Genomic DNA, 17,955 nt, shown 5'->3' with positions numbered 1-17,955 from the left:
TATGCTGAGTGAATTTAGTCAGTCACAGAAGGACAAATATTGTATAAGACCACTATTATAAGAACTCAAGAAAAGGTTTAAAGCCAGAAGAAAACATTCTTTGATGGTTACAAGGGTGGGGAGGGTGGGTGAGGGTTATTCACTAACTGAATAGTAGACAATTATTATCTTATGTGAAAGGAAAGACAGCACACACTACAGGGGAAGTCAGCACAACTGGACTGAACCAAAGCTAAGAAGTTTCCTGAATACAATCAAACACTTTGAGGGACAGATTAGCAGGGGTAGAGATATGGGGACCATGCTTTCAGGCGACATCTAGGTCAGTTGGCATAACAAAGCTTACTAAGAAAATGTTCTGCATCCAACTTTGGTGAGTGATGTCTGGGGTCTTAAAAGCTTGCAAGTGGCCATCTAAGATGCATCAATTGGCCCTAACCACCTGGAGTAAAAGAGAATGAAAAACACCAAAGACACAAGGAAAGTATTAGCCCAAGAGACAGAAAGGGCTCCATAAACCAGAGTCTTCATCAGCCTGAGACCAGAAGAACTAGATGGTGCCCGGCTACCACCAATGACCGCCCTGACAGGGAGCACAACAGATAGTCCCGTATGGAGCCGGAGAAAGGTGTGATGCAGAACTCAAATTCTAGTAAGAAGACAAGACTTAATGGTCTGACTGAGACTGGAGGAACCCTGGAAAGCATGGCCCCCAGATTCTCTACCAGCCCAGAACTAAAACAATTTCGGAGGCTAACTCTTCAGACAGGGATTGGACTGAACTGTGGGACATAGAGGGATACTCATGAGGAGTGTACCTCTTAGCTCAAGTAGATACGAGAGACTAAACGGGCAGCTTCTGTCCGGAGGTGAGATGGGAAGGCAGAGAGGGTTAGGAGCTGGTTGAATGGACATGGGGCATCAGGGATGGAAAGGAGGAGTGTGTTGTCACAATATGGGCAGAACAATCAGGGTCACATAAAATATATGTGTAAATTTTTGTATGGGAGACTAAGCTGAAATGTAAACTTCATCTAAACTACAACAATAAAGAAAATAAATTTAGGAACTTTTTGTAACCAAGTGTTAGGACTCCCTCTTCATACCAATTGGGACTCCTTTATGACCTGAAGGCTGAGTGGGAAACATTAAGTTCTAAGTACCTACATTTTTCTGACCAATTATTCTCCCTGTGTATTTCTTGGTTCTATTCTGTTACTAGTTTCTGCTTCATGCCCAACACCCAGTTCTGGGTTCTGGCTCATAAGCCAATTTTCCTTTTATTTCTCAGTTTTGCTCTGTTTTGTTTCTCAGCTGAGCTGCTATTTCTGCTTCTTAAACCTGGGCTCAATATTCCTCCAATTTTTCTAAGATTACTGGTATCCAGATCACTTGTTTTCCTTGTAGATCTTTATTATTAGTATCTGCTGAAGTCAGCTGACACAGAGCTAACTGAATACAGTCTGATAATATTTTTTAAGTACGTAAGTCTAAATCTTAAATTTAAGCTCCAAAATGGAATATTGCTTTCTGAGCCATCCACACAGATATGAAATATGTAGCATTTGGGCATATATATGTGATCTGTAGCAAAGTAACAAAGCACTTCTAAATATATTTGAGTATTGAAATTAAAGGGACTATAGAATGAAGTTCATAATATAACAGAGTAATCTTAAAATAATCAAAATTCAATTTTGAAAAAAAGTACTTCTTAGATTGATAAAATTCTATTTATGTATTTATATGAACACTCCTAGATTTTAGCATTTGCTTTCTCAGACCCAATCTGAACATCTTTTCTAATATTTATTCAGCCTATTACTAGCCATTAAGAGACAGTGTCTGTACATTAGTGTCATCAATTAAATGATTCTGTATTAGAAAGCATGTTATCTGCAGAAATATCTGATAATTTTTGGAAATCAATGTGTTACAGTAAGTCACTGCTCATAGCCAAAGCACCTCCTTAGAATTCACTTAGAATGGAAACTTTCAAAAAAGAATACCCTGGTGGTGTAATGGTTAAGTGCTACATCTGATAACCAAAATGTTGGCAGTTTGAATCCACCAGGCACTTCTTGGAAACTCTAAGGGGCAGTTCTACTCTGTCCTATAGGATCGCTATGAGTAGGAATCAACTCGACGGCAATGGGTTTGTTTGTTTTTATGACCATTTAATAGGAGCCCTGATGGTGCAGTGGTTAAGCACTGGACTACTAATCAAACAGTTGGTGGTTCAAACCCAATAGTCACTCCTCAGGAGAAAGATGTGGCAGTCTGCTCCTATAAAGATTACAACTGGTCTCTATTCACCTAGAGCAACAGTAAGAAGGAGAGTCAGGAATAGGAGGAAGATATGGAATGTGTGGCTAATTGCCTCCATGAACAACTGCCTCCTTTGCCATGAGACCAGAAAAACTGGATGGTGCCTCACTACTATTACTGAACATTTTGATCAAAGATTCCATAGAAGAATTCTGATCAAAAGGAGGAAAATGAAGAATAGAATTTCAAATTCTCATGGACTCCCGACTTTCTGGAGCCATGGAGGTTGGATGAACCCCTGAAACTACTGCCCTGAGATAATCTTTAAACTTTAAACCAAAAACATCCCCTGAAGTGTTCTTAAAACCAAACAGTAGTTCAGCTTTACTAGTAAAAAATGTGTGCCTTGAGCATTACGCTCTTTTAAGAACTATCTATATGGGATCAAATTGTCAACAGCAACTTGAAAGATTAGGTAGGAATTTAGGGGGCAGTGAGTTTATGTTAATGGGAGAGGAACAGCTCAGAAAAGGAGGATGAGAATGCTTGCACAACTCAGATAATGTAATCAATGTCACTGAATTGCACATGTAGAAACAGTTGAATTGGTGTATTTTTGTTGGGTATATTCTCAACATCAACAACAAAATAAATATTTTTTTTTAAATTACAGCCTTGGAAACCCTATGGGGCAGTTCTACTCTTTCTACTCTGTTCTATAGGGTCAGTATGATTTGGAATACACTTGATGACAATGGGATGGTTGTTAAAAGCATGTGTGTTTATGAGTACCTGACCATGTCCCATCTAAACATTTAGTTTCCATATACTCCTCTTCACTCAACGCTTGTTATATATATTTAAAACTTTATTTTCTGTGAATATATCTATGTGTTTGAATATAATTTCTTGTTTCAAGTTCTAAATATGTCAACACCCACTGAAAACTGCCAAGTTGGCTGTCAGATAGCTTTAACTGCTGGAAATTTCTTCATATATACCAACCCAAATCTACCTTATTGCAATTATTATCCACTAATTCTAGTTCTGAAGTTCCTGGGTGGCTCAAATGGTTAAGTGTTCAGTACTAGCCGAAAGGTTGGCAATTCAAACCCACCCAGAGGCGCCTTGGAAGGAAGGACTGGCAATCTGCTTCTGAAAGGTCGCAGCCTTGAAAACCCGATGGAATGTAGTTCTAGTCTGCACACATGGTATTGCCATGAGTTGAAGCCGACTCAGTGGCAACTGTCTTAGTCATCTAGTGCTGCTTAATAGAAATACCACAAGTGGATGGCTTTAACAAAGGGAAATTTACTCTCTCACTGTCTGCCTTGCTGGGGAAAGTATTCCAAAACTCTGTAGCTCTACTGAGGGTTGGCAAGCCTTGCTCCACTGATAAGTGCCCAGAGGCACCCCACTCCACAAGGAAGCCTCCTGCGCACAGGCACTCAGCGTTTTCACTCTGTGGGTTGGCTTCAGCGCCATGTCGCGCTGGTCTCCTGGTTCTGCTGTGGACGATCCTCTGCTGCGGCTGATCCTCTGCTGCTGTTTCTCACCATGTGTGCTTTCTCTGGTGTTAACAGTTCTCCTCACTTCCTTCTGAGTCTTCTATCCATTCACAGTTTCAAAACCACTTCCACATTTTAGGTATCTGTTAGAGCAGTACCCCACTGTCTCGGTACCAAAGTCTGTCGTAGTTATCTAGTGCTGTTCTAACAGAAATACCACAAGTGGATGGCTTTAACAAAGAGAAATTTATTTCCTCACAGTCTAGTCGGCTAAAAGTCCAAATTCAGGGTGCCAGCTCCAGGGGAAGGCTTTCTCTCTTTGTTGTCTCTGGAGTAATGTCCTCGTCATCAATCCTCCCCAGTCGAGGAGCTTCTCAGTGCAGGGGCCCCTCTGGGTCCAAAGTACCCGCTATTCTCCTGGCTCTTGTTTCATGGTGGTATGAGGTACCCCTGTCTCACTGCTCACATCTCTCTTTTATATCTCAAAAGAGATTGACTTAAAACACAACCTAATCTTGTAGATTGAGTTCTGCCTTATTAACATAACTGCCACTAATCCCATCTCATTAACATCATAGAAGTAGGATTTACAACACATGGAAAAGTCGTATCAGATGACAAAATTGTAGATAATCACACATACTGGGAATCATGAACCAACCAAGTTGACACATTTTTGGGGGACACAATAAAATCCATAGCAGTAACTAACAGCAAGAACAATTATAGTTCTGCTTTCTGGAACTACACAAAAATAATTGAATGCTTCTTCTGCATGAAGTTCTTTAAAATATTTTAATGCCGTTTGCATGCTCCTTCTAATCTGTTTTTCAGGCAAAATATCACCATAGTTTTTTTCAGTTGTTCCTTTTCTAATATGTTCCTGGTATGATTAGAAGGAGGTATAAGGAGAGTCTAACTGCCTTTGTTCCAAACACTACATATTCTCTTCATTCAGCCTATAATAACATTAGCTCTTCCAGTCCCACCCCCCATGTCACAAGTTGAATCCAATTGGGGAGGCACATTAAATGAAATGGCTTTTTCTTGGGAATGATTATTAATATGGTCAGCCATGCCTTGTACAATTGCTTTTTTAACTAAATTCAAGACTTTACATGTATTCCCATTCAATTTCACCTTATGATCTGGGGCTCTTCGTTTCAGCCTTAAGATCTTTTACAGTTTTGATTTTTTCATTTTATCCTTCCAAATATGATGTCATCTCTATATTTAAAAGGCTTGACCTTTTACTTTTTATTCAAATAGAATTTTAAAAATGGTGAGTGGAAGGGAATCAAGTGCAAACTCCTTTGGAACATCACTAGAAAAATCACTCCAGATTGAATTTTATCTATTAATGAATGTTCTGTGGCAATGCTTCTTAGCCCTGGCTGTACATTAGAAACACCTGGGGAACATTTAAAAACAATTAATATCCATGCATGGGCCCCACCCACCCCATACCAATTAAATAAGAATTTCTGGGTATGAATCCATGGCTTCAGTAATTTTTTTCAAGGATCTCTAGATGGTTCTAATGTACAACTTGTTTTGAGACAGACAGATCAAGTTAATTTTATTCAATGTCTTTTTCCCCCTCCTTTCTTGAAAATTTTATTAGGACTGTATTTTTTAAAATTTTTCTTCATAAGTACATATTTAAACAATTTGACATGTCAAAGCAGATAGTTTAAAATACCTGAATAGTTTATCTTTACATTTACACATAAAGTTATGATTTTACTTATTTAAATAATTTTATCAGTTATCATGCTTTTTCTTTCCCTTTTGTAGGACCACATCAGTGTCATGCTCTAAATTGTATATAATCATATTAAAGGACAAGAACTCTGACACTTTCCTTCATTCTGTATAACCCCCAAAAAAGAAACGATAGAAAATAGAGCTGGATATATAATAAATGATTGGTGATTAGTATGTTAGGCATGGCTGTAACAATGACCGTGATGATGCTTTGCTGTTGTTAGCTGTGGTCAAGTCGGCTCCCACTCATGGCAAACTAGTTACCATTTACTAAGTGCTCACTACTTAATACACACATACACACACACACACACACACACACACACACCAAACCCATTGTCATCAAGTTGATTCCGACCCATAGCAACCCTATAGGACAGAGTAGAACTGCCCCTTAGAGTTTCCAAGGAGCACCTGGTGGATTCGAACTGCTGACCTTTTGGTTAGCAGATGAAGTCTTAACCACTAAGCCACCAGGGTTTCCAATATATATATAGGTACATATATATATACACCAAACAAACATATGAAGTAGATTCTCATGTTTTATTTTACGGATAAGAATATAGACTTAAAGAAGTTATGTAACTTTTCCAAAAGCAAAGATAAACAAGATGCGGATGTGACTTAAATCCAGAGTTTTCCATGTTCCTAAGAACAAAACAGCACCGCCTCTTATCATTTAAAATATACAATGGTATATGGAAATTGACACACAGCTTAATTATAAGTAATAAGATCAATTCTTTATGTGAAACAATTGATCATATTAAACAGCAGTCTAAAAATGCCAGCTTTGCTATTACTTTTTAATCATTTTGTCCAAGTGCTGTATAATGGATAAAAAGTTAATTCCAATTATTATACTGCTTTGGGAAGTAATCTATTCAACAGTCAAGTGATATATGATGAGTGAATGATTTATGAGTATGAACACATGCTGCAATACATAGATCACAAAAGTATTTCATACTTCAAATGAAGCATTTTATATATTTTTTAGTGAAATACTGAGATTATCCTTAAAAACTTTTTTGGTTATTTTAGTTAAATTTTCTAATCACTAGCATTGATTTGGTTGATCTAAATAGGTAAGGAATGTATATTTCTTTTCTTTTAAGATTCCATGTTCGTCCTTCCTGAAGCTATACACTCAGTCCATGAAGACAACATTCCCAGAGAGATGAAGAACAATATTTATAGGAAATATACAAATATCTGTACTAACCCTTTAAAACCACCATACAAACATTGAGATTTATATCTTTTTAAGTATTATATGTTTAACTTTATTTTAAAATTTATATTTATATTAAGTGATATCTTCAGCTTTGCAAAAGCTGTAGAAAAATTATAAAAATAGTAAAAACAATGAACAACTTGTTGATTTTACTACACATTTAAAATTATAGTTAAAAATAAATAATATTACTCTTTTATCCTTTTTAATTGAATAACTTTGCATTTCTCAGCATACTGGGCCATACAGCAGGTCTAAAATAAAGGCATACATAAAAGTTTCTGTTCATCTTCAAAACTGACAATCACTCTTTCCTTCTATTGAATGTGAATTTTATCAAAATAAGAATAATTATAGTATTAATATGTTTGTTGCAATGCAAAGTCTTCACCCAGATACAGTTTCTGTGGTTTTCACTAACAGTCCTGAATTGACTAAAATGCTGAACACTTTGAAGGAAAAGGAAATGTCCTGTGCATCTATGAGGAGATGGTGCATAAGATTTTAGTACTCTGGGCTCTGCTTGAGTTCTACTTTTTTGACCATAATCTGGTTTGGATTCCTCTTCCTTGCACCCTAGCTTCCTTTGCTTTCCATATCAACCAATAATAACAGGAAGAAATAGATATAATATGCTTCAAAGCTGCTAATGGTTAAGAGCAAAGGAGAAGGGTCATTGTTGATCTACATTGTTGACAATAAAACATCCTGATCCATATGAAGTGTGACAGTAGACTTGTATTTCTGCCTTCTGTTAAAATTTCTAGGCTCCCTCACCACTGTACTTAGTTCAAAGCATAGAGACTCCCTGGTCTACTTCCCTACTTTCTTCCAAGTTCTATAACTTAACACTTGATGTTTAGCCGGATCCACTGGATAAGACTACCAAAACTTGACTGTCTTTTATTGAAATTCCTCAAATAAATAAGGAAAAAAATAAATTCATGCAAAATCATGAGGTCTTACCTTTTTCTATTTATATACTGCATCAAAATCACATAAGTAAATACTATATTACTTCCCATTTGTTTTTGAAATTTTGGTCATCCATTTCTTTGCCTTCTCTTCCACTCATAGCTGAAGACTTTGCCTAAAATAAAAAAATACATTGTATATAGACCTCTTCCATTCCTATAAACAACAAATCTCATTTTTACCTTGTATTTGAAGCCTACATAATGAGCTATGTTTTGACAGCGGGGTAGAAAGCTAAAGCAGCTAGAAGTCAGCAGGGTGTCAAAATGTAAACACTGAAAGAAAATGAACTGGATGATGTTCTGTGATACTCTATTATTATTATTTTCACACATTATGTTAACACAATATGCAAAAAACAATTTTTCATGTTTTTGTTAAATCTGCATATGGTTTGTGATACTTCTCTGCTAAAGATAGGTAAGCTGGCGAAGGCTTTGTTTAGGACCATATTATCATGCTTCATGATAACAAAGCTTTGTTTTTTATAAATGAATTAGTATAAACACTCCTCTACACTCCCTGCCTCTCAGTTTGTGGTAATATCATTGACCTTTGCACCTTCACTGTGAATTTCCAGATTAAACATTCAGCATAGCAAAGGAGACTTAAATAATAAAGTTACCACTTTTCCAGAAAACAGCCCAAACATACCCAACATATAACTAACGTTAAATATTCGTATAAGAAATTCATAGCCAAATAAAACTCTTAAGGGAAGGAATTACCATGGTACTCTACAGCCACATCAAAAAATAAATGCATAAGAATATTTAATAAAACAGCTATATTTGTGCAAATACACAAAGCAATGATACTATGCATTGCCCTTGCCTTTCAGGTGCTTAATAAAAAAGGAACATCTGACCTACATGCAACAATACAATATATTAAGCTTAACTCTCATAATCAAATGCAGAGAAGCACCAAACATGGATGAATAGAGAAAAATCCTTTTGTCTCCCAAGGTGGTCTCTGAAGTTGCACTGCCACACATGGTTCACTGCTACTGGATACCTATTCATTGACTATTTGTGGCAAAACTGTGAGAAAATTCATGAAGACCCAGAACCATTTGTTTTTATGTCTGGGTAAGAACTATAAACATCTGCAGTGTTTTAACATTCTCTCTCATTTTTAATATATTCCAGCAAATTTTTTCCTGCCCCTACATGCAGCAGGGCATAAAAAAGGGAACAAAGCTCAAAGCACTTGTCCCCTATGACTGAGCTCATATTAGTGCCCCTTCCTTTTTTTTTTTTTTTTTTTTTTGTGGTAAAATATATATAACAAAAATTTTGCCATTTTAACCATTTTTAAGCATACAATTCAGTGACATTAATTATACTCACCATGTTGCACAGCCATCATCACTATTTCCAAAGTTTTTCTTACCTCCAAACAGAAACTCAGGACCCCTTAAGCAATAACTCCCCTTTTCCACATCCCCCAACCTCTGGTGACCACAGATAAACTTTGGTCTCTATACACTTGCCTAGTCTATATAGTTCATACAAGTGGGATCATACAATGTTTTTCCTTTTGTGACTGACTTATTTCACTCAGCATAATGTTTTCAAGGCTCATTCATGTCGTAACATGTATCAGAACTTCATTTCTCTCTATGGCTGAATAATATTGCATTGTATGTATATACATTTTGTTTATACATTTATCTGTTGATGGACACTTGGGTTGTTTCCACCTTTTGGCTATTTGTGAATTGTGATGCAATGAACATTGGTTTACAAGAATCTGCAAAGACCCTGCTTTCAAATGTTTTGGGTATATTAGGAATGAAATTGCTGGATCATATGGTAATTCTATGTTTAACTATTTGAGGAACCACCTGTCTTAGTTATCTAGTGCTACTATAACAGAAATACCACAAATGGATGGCTTTAACAAACAGAAATTTATTTTCTCACAGTTTAGGAGGCTAGAAGTCCGAATTCAGAGCGCCGGCTCTAGCGGAAGGCTTTCTCTCTCTGTTGGCTCTGGGGGAAAAGGTCCTTGTCTCTTCAGCTTCTGCTTCCTGGTTCATTGGAGAGCTCCATGTGTCTTCATGTGTCTTGGCGTCTATCTTCCCCCATCTCTCCTCTGCCTGCTTGTTTAAACTCTTTTATATCTCAAAAGAAATTGACTCAAGATACACCTTAAACTAATCCTGCCTTTTTTAACAAAGACAACCCATTCTTAAATGGGATTATAACAACAGGCATAGAGGTTAGGATTTACAACACATTTTTGGGGACATAATTCAATCCATAACACCACCAAACTGTTTTCCACAGTGTTTCACCATTTTTCATTCCCACAAAAAATGGAAGTTTTCCAATTTCTCCACATCCCTGTGATTTTCTGTTTCTCTGATAATAGCTATCCTATTGTTGCTGTTGTCTGATGCTGTCCAATTGATTTCAACTCGTAGTGACCCTATGTGACACAGTAGAACTGACTCATAGGGTTTTCTTGGCTGTAATCTTTACGGAAGCAGACCGTCAGGTCTTTCTCCCATGGAGCAGATGGGTGGGTTTGAACCACCAACCTTTGTGTTAGCAGCCAAGTGCTTAACCATTTGTGGTGCCAGGGCTCCTTTCCTAGTGAGTGTGAAGTGGTGTCTTATTGTGGTTTTGATATGAATTTCCATAATGACTAGGGATGCTGAGTCTCTTGTTAAGTGCTTGTTGACCATTTGTATTTTTTCTTTGGTGAAATGTGTATTCAAGTCCTTTGCTAATTTTCAGTTGTGTTGTTTGCCTTTTTTGTTGTTGAGCTGTAGGTGTTCTTTATATATTTTGGGTATTAAACTCTTATCAGATTTAAAACAGACATTTTCTCCGATTCTGTACGTTGTCTTTATTACTCCCTTCCTTATGGTGGCTTTGTGCTTAGTTTGCTCTTCTTTTATTTGTTCCCCAAGTTGTAAAGTTAGGTTATTGCTTGATTTCAGATGTTTCTTCTTTTTTAATGTAAGCATTTACAGCTATAAATTTCCCTATAAGCACTGCCTATGCTGAATTCCATAAGTTTGGGTACATTGTGCTTTAATTTTCATTCATCTCTAAGTATTTTCTGATTTCCCTTGTGATTTCTTCTTTGACCCATTGGTTGTCTAACAGTGTTGTTAATAAAGTGAATTGTGTACTCCGCAAGTATGTGTTGGAATCCTAACCCCTATACCTGTGGATGTAGTCCTATTTGGAAATAGGGTTTGGTTTGTTATATTAATGAGGGCATACCAGTGTGAGGGTGTGTCCTAAACCTAATCATTTCTGAGTTATAAAAAAAGCAGATTAGACACAGAGGTATGAACAAACTGGGGAAGACAGACGTCATGTAAGGATTGCCAAGAAACCAAGGAATGACCAGGGCTACCAACAAGGAAGGAATCTACAGGACAGAGACTCTGATTTGGAGTTTTTCCTTCCAGAAATGTGATAAATTTATGTTATTTAAAGCCACCCACTTGTGATATTTCTGTTACAGCAGCACTAGGTAACTAAGACAAATGTGTTGTTTAATTTCCACATATTTGTGAAATGTCCAGTTTTCCTTGTGCTATTGATTTCTAGTTTCATTCCATTGTGTTAGGAGAAGTTATACTGTATGATTTCAATCTATTTAAATTTACTGAGACTTGTTTTGTGAGCTAATATATGCTCTATCCTGGAGAATGATCCATGTAGTGCTTCTTGTTTCTTAGTGTTTCTATCTTAGATGTCCTACACTCTAAACTTCATCTCTGAGATCTGCTAAACACTTGCAGACTTTAAGGATTCTTTGAATTCAATCTATGGCCAGTATGTGCCTGAGTTTTCTAACCTCATCTCTCTCTGAGTAAGTTAGGAAATGGAAGTAATTTTTACTTACTACATATGATGGTCAAGGCACTTTCATTTATGTTGTCTCATTTTCTCCTCACAAGCATGCTGTAAAAATGGGTATTGTGTTTGTTTTTTTTTTTTTTCATTTTAGAGAAAAAAGAATTGAAGTTCAGAGAAATAAATTATCTTGCCAAGGTCACTCTACTATGTCAGTGGAGCTGTAATTCAAACTCAGATCTGTTTAACTTCAGATCTGTTAGATTCAACTCATTGCCAACCAAATCTGAAATACTTTTTAACCCTTACAATCTAGCTGAAATATTTACACTGTAACGGTTCTGTTCAAAATTTCCCTGCTTCCACCCACATCTCAATGGTAAAATCACTTGATTTAAATGTGGAAGAAAAATGTTTCAAATCTTTTGTGACCTTAGGTCTGTACTTACTCATCTGTAATTGTGTCAATCCATTTCACTGAGGGCCTCCCTTTTTATTTGCCCTAATTATCTTGTAGGTATATTGTGAGGATAAAAAGAGATAACACAAATGAAAATGCTTTGTAAATTAATAAAAAAGGAAATGTAATCATCATCATTAAATAGACGTTACACAGTTCTTCTTCACATCCAGATAAATGGCCTGTTTGAATAACTTCAAATATGAGAATCAGCGCAAAGACAATTTCTACGAGGCAGAGGTCAAATATATCCCAGATTTCCACATTCTCCAAGCTGCTGTACCACTCCATCTCTGACACTGGCCAATCTCCCTCCCCTCAGCACACTTCCCTCCCGTTTGGGTTAGCCCATTCGCTGCAATGTCTCACAGAACTCACAAACCATAGTTACAGTTAAGTGGTGTATTAAGGAACAAGCTACAACTCAGGAATCAGGATCAGGAAGCATGTAGGCTAAGTAACCCTTCTTCAGTGCAGGACAGCTCTCTCAGCAACTCTCACCCCCTGAGGACAGGCACCTCAAAGTCCCATGAGGACTGGCTCCTCCTGGCCCCCCTGGGCAAGCTCCTTTTGGCCCTGCCATCTGTCAACTCTAGCAGGCCTGCGGCATTTGCTTTGCCTCTGGCTCTGCCACTTGGACCCTTTTGGGCCTGTTGCTGCTGGCTATGCCACTGGGCCCCTTCTAGGGCCTCTCCTTGTCTTCAGTGTTACAGCTCCTGACCAGCGTTAGAGATCTTTTAGGAGGTTCCTTGCCTCCTCTCTGCTTCTTCTCTCTTGCTTTTCTTCCTTCTGCTGCTTCTTCCTGTTTCTCTTCTTGCTTCCTTCTGTCTGACTAAACGTCTGTAGGGCTGGCTACGTATATATACATAACTCTTTGTCAATTTTAAGTCATGGCCCCTCACAGAGAGGGGCCACAAACTGACTTATCCCCTCTCCATAGGCCACTTTATTTGCATAATAGGTGCAGCTGGGCTACACCTTACCTCATTTGCATAGTCTATGGACAGATCCCTGCAAGGTACATACCAATCACAGGGCAGGCTGCAGCCCAGGACCAAACAAAAAGTATCAAACCAAATTGTTTACAACATAACCAGGAAATGTCAATCAACCTGGACAAAAGTAACAAATCCTCTGGGGTAGAAAACTAGGGCAAAGGTAACTCCTCAGGGTTTAGGGGAAAAATCACTCAAGCTGTTTTTCTAAAGAACTAAGGCAAAAGGCCACATAAAGGAATTCATTTCACCACATGCCCTTTATCTCGACTTCATAGTCTTGGGTTCATAGTATCCAAACCACTGGGACTAGATTCCAAGAAGAGTGATATTCTCCTGTTTTCTGAACCCTTGCTTTTTTTCATACTGTACTAAGACCCTTTAGTGGATAAGCCTCTGAGAATTTTTGACAACCTATTTTCTCCCATTGCAATGGGGAAGAATGAAATTTACTAACATAAATACAAAGTGGACTCATTTGAGGTGTAGGCATTTCCCAAAAAGGTATCTTTGAAATTGGGTTTTATAAGTGGTGCTTTATGACTTTCATTGAGGGTTTTTTTTTTTCCTCCAACCTCTGCAGGTATATGGCCTATCTTCTACATTATTCTACACCTTCTCTAATAAATAGCTCCATGTTCTTCCTCTTTCCTAGATTTCTTATCGTATCATAAATACATGTGCAGAGAGGGCACACTGACTTCCTGAGGAAACTGTGCATATGCTATTTGAGTTGTACTTTCTATTGGAAAGAACTTATTGGATACTGCTCCTTAATATAGTGTGTCTAGAAATGTAGACATTATAACATATTTTTCTCAATGTATCTACATCTAAAAAAGAAAATCACCAAAAAACACTTACATTTGATCTAATCGCTTTAATTGTTCTAAGTGTAGTCAAGGGTCTGGTTGTTCCTGTTTAATTCTCACAAATACATGTTATGAAAGAAATATTTCTTTATACATTTCATTTAACTTAACATTACGTTATAAATACATATACCCTTTCTTTTCTAGTAGTCTTAAGTATTCCTAAAATGTTAGGTCTAGAGTGCTCTAATTTCATTCACCAAAAAGTATTACATGTTTCAACAGGTGTGTGTCAGTGCGTTTATTATTGCAGAAAGCTATGTTCTCTTGATTCTTTCAATCTTATTTTATTCTTGTATGTAAGTGGGACATAGCTTTGCCCTCACTTGCTAGTAGGAAGTCTCAAATTCAAATACCAGAATTACTCTCTTGTTTACTGAACTAACCTTCTATATAAATATAAGGCCCACCAGTGGTCCAACCTGTCCATTATTCTGCTTAATGACTGTTTTCTGGAAGAGAATGATTGTTCAATACTGTTCAATATATTAATTGAGATTTTAATAGTAAGCACTGTAGTAAAAACTCCAGTGTATACAAGTATGATTGAGACACCATCCTTGTATTTACAATGCTTGAAACCAAGGTAATGGTAAAAGAGATACTGACATACAGATACAAAACAAGGTAGAAATGTAAATTATTACAAGGGTTCTTATCGTCTTAAAAGAGTGAGAAGATGCTTTATATATACTCAGGTTTCCATTAAAGTTATACAGATCAAACATTCATGAATTTATCTAATTATTTCTTTAAACCATTTATTATGTTCAGCATGTGTCACCTAAGATATCATTTCTCTTCTTTTGACCTATATTTTAATCTGTTTATACTTTCTGTTAAGCTATATTGAGTATCCACTAATGTGTTGTTCTTGGATTTGATGTGCCATCCACACTCAATCTACTCATATATTCCACTGTTTTATAGATTTTAATCAAATTTTGTTGTTGTTCTTAGTTGCCTTTGAGCTGGCTCCGACTAACAGCTACCCTATGTATAACAAAAGGAAACATTGCCCAGTGCTGTGCAATATTCATGGTCATTGTTATGTTTGAGTCCATTATTTCAGCCACTGTATCAATCTGTTTCACCGAGGGCCTCCCTTGCTTTCATGGACACTTCACTTTACTAACCATGATGTACTTTTCTAGCAACTGGTCTTTCCTGATGACATATTCAAAGTAAGTAAGCTGGAGTTTCACTGCCCTTGCTTCTAACGAGCATTCTGGTTGTATTTCTTCTGAGACTGAATGTTCATTTTTTTGGCAGTATATAGTATATTCAATATTCTTTGCCAACCTCAGAGTTCAAATGCATCAATTCTTCTTCTGTCTTCCTTTTTCATTGTCCATCTTTTTGCATGCATATGAGGTGACTGAAAATACCATTGCTTGAGTCAGGCACACCTTAGTCATCTAAGTGAAATTTCTCTTTTTAAAACTTTAAAGAGGTATTTTGCAGCAGATTTTCCCAATACATTGTTGGATTTTGTTTGTTGCTTCCATGGATGTTGATTATTGATTCAAGTAAAATTAAATCCATGACAACTTCAATATTTTTTCTGTTTATCATGATGTGGCTTATTGGTCCAATTGTGAGGATTTTTGTTTTCTTTATGATGAGGTATAATCCATACAGAAGGATGTAGTCTTTGACCTTCATCAGAAAGTGCTTCAAGCTTCCTTAATTTTAGACAAGCAAGGTTGTGTCATCTTCATTTTGCAGGTTGTTAAGGAGTCTTCTTCCAATGCTAACACCACGTTCTTACTCATACAGTCTGACTTCTGGGATTGTTTGTTCAACATTGAATAAGTAAGGTGAAAGGATATAATCCTGCTGCACACATTCTCTAATTCTGAACCATGCAGTATCCCCTCATTCTGTTCAAATGACTGCCTCTTGATCCATGTACAGTTTCCACATGAGCACAATTATGAGCTCTGGAATTCCCATTCTTTGCAATATTATCCATAATTTGTTATGATCCACACAGTAGATAGAACTTCACATAGTTGATAGAACACAGGTAAACATCTTCCTGTTTTCTCTGCTTTCAGCCACTATCCAAGGTTAAATATTGCAAAACTTATAGTCAATTCACGTGGAAGGCGGTTGTTATGGATTGATTAAATTGTACCCCCCAAAAATACATGTTGTAATCCTAACCCCTATACCTGTGGATGTAATTCTATTTGGAAATAGGTTTTCTCTGTTATGTTAATTAGATCATGCTTGACTAGCATGGGTTATAAATCTAATCACTGCTGAGTCACATAAAGAGCAGATTACATACAAAGATAGGCACAAAGGGCAATGGATGGAAGATGCCATATGAGAATTGTCTACAAGCCAAGGAACAAAGAAATGCCTGGGACTACCTACAGTAAATGAATGGATGTGACCAAGACTCAGATTTGTACTTTTAGCCTCCAGAACTGTGAGAAAATAAATTTCTGTTCTTTAAAACCACCCACGTGTGGTATTTGTTTAATAGCATCACTAGGGAACTAAGACAGCAGTCCATTGCATGCTTCTAGTTTTGTTTTGTTTTTTTAAAATTAAAAAAAAGAAGTATTCTGTCTTGGAATATAAAGGTACAATAGCCACAAAGTACACAATTAAGCAATTATTGTCCCCATGGAAATTGATAGAAGTAATTTTAAATGTCGGCAAAAATAACACTTGAAGTTTAAAAGCTCTTTCACCCAAGAAGGTAAAAGTGCATCTTAAGAGCTATTTATTGTCTTAGAAAACAGAGGGCAGTGCAAAATATCATCATCCATATTCAGCAGAGTTTTTTCTTCTTTGGCCATAACCATTTAAAAATGCTTGCAAGGCTAAATAAGAAACATACTCTGCCAATATTCCAGGTGAATAAAGTGATATTTTAACAAACATAACACTTCTTGTGATTATAAAGTATTACAGGTGTGGTAGTTAATGTTATGTGGCAACTTGGCTGGGCTACGATTCTCAGTGGTTTGGCAGACACTGGACTGGGTGCTCTTCCTTAATGTTATATAATGTAATCACTTTTCATGATGTGCTCAGCCAATCACTTGAAAGGGCAGTTTCCTTGGGGTTGTGGTCTGTCTCCAGTATGTAAATGTATATGCTGGCAAAGCTCGCTTGCTTTCTCTCTCTGGACCCTGCGAACTGTACTCTTTTTGTTGTCTGACCTCCAAATCTTGGGAGGAAAGCATGCAGAAATCTTCAGCCTGCTGCCTGACCTGCACATTTTTGATTCGCCCGCCCTTAGAACCCCATGAGCCAGCAGAGTTCTCCAGCCTGCTGCCTGACTCATGGATTTGACCTTGCTAGCTCTGGTGGAGCAGTGGTCAAGCCCTCGGCTGCTAATGAGAGGTTGGCAGTTCAACCCACCAGTGGCTCTGCGGGAGAAAAATGTGGCAGTCTGCTTCCATAAAGGTTAAAAAAAGCCAATCCAAACCTGTTGCCACTGAGTTGATTCTGACTCATAGTGACCCTATAAAGATTACAGCCTACAAAACCCTATGGGGCAGTTCTTGTTTGTTCTATAGGGTTGCTATGAGTCAGAATTCGACTTGACAATTGGCATAACAAAGCTTATTAAGAAAATGTTTTGCATCCTACTTTGGTGAGTGGCGTCTGGGGTCTTAAAAGCTTTCAAATGGCCATCTAAGATGCATCAATTGGTCCCAACACCTGGAGTAAAAGAGAATGAAGAACACTAAAGACACAAGGAAAGTAGTAGCCCAAGACACAGAAAGGGCCACATAAACCAGAGTCTTCATCAGCCTGAGACTAGAAGAACTCAATGGCCCCCGGCTACCACCAATGACCGCCCTGACAGGGAACACAACAGAGAATCCTTGATGGAGCAGCAGAAAGATCAGGTGAAGAACTCAAATTCTAGTAGGAAGACCAGACTTAATGGTCTGACTGAGACTGGAGGTACCCCAGGAAGCATGGCCCCTGGATTCTCTATCAGCGCAGAACTAAAACAATTTCCGAGGCTAACTCTTCAGACAGGGATTGGACTGGACTGTGGGACATAAAGTGAT

The sequence above is a fragment of the Trichechus manatus genome, unplaced genomic scaffold (assembly GCF_000243295.1).
Source record: "Trichechus manatus latirostris isolate Lorelei unplaced genomic scaffold, TriManLat1.0 scaffold00051, whole genome shotgun sequence".
Classification (NCBI taxonomy): Eukaryota; Metazoa; Chordata; class Mammalia; order Sirenia; family Trichechidae; genus Trichechus; species Trichechus manatus.
The sequence above is the reverse complement of the archived record's forward strand: the minus strand, read 5'-3'. Positions refer to the sequence as shown.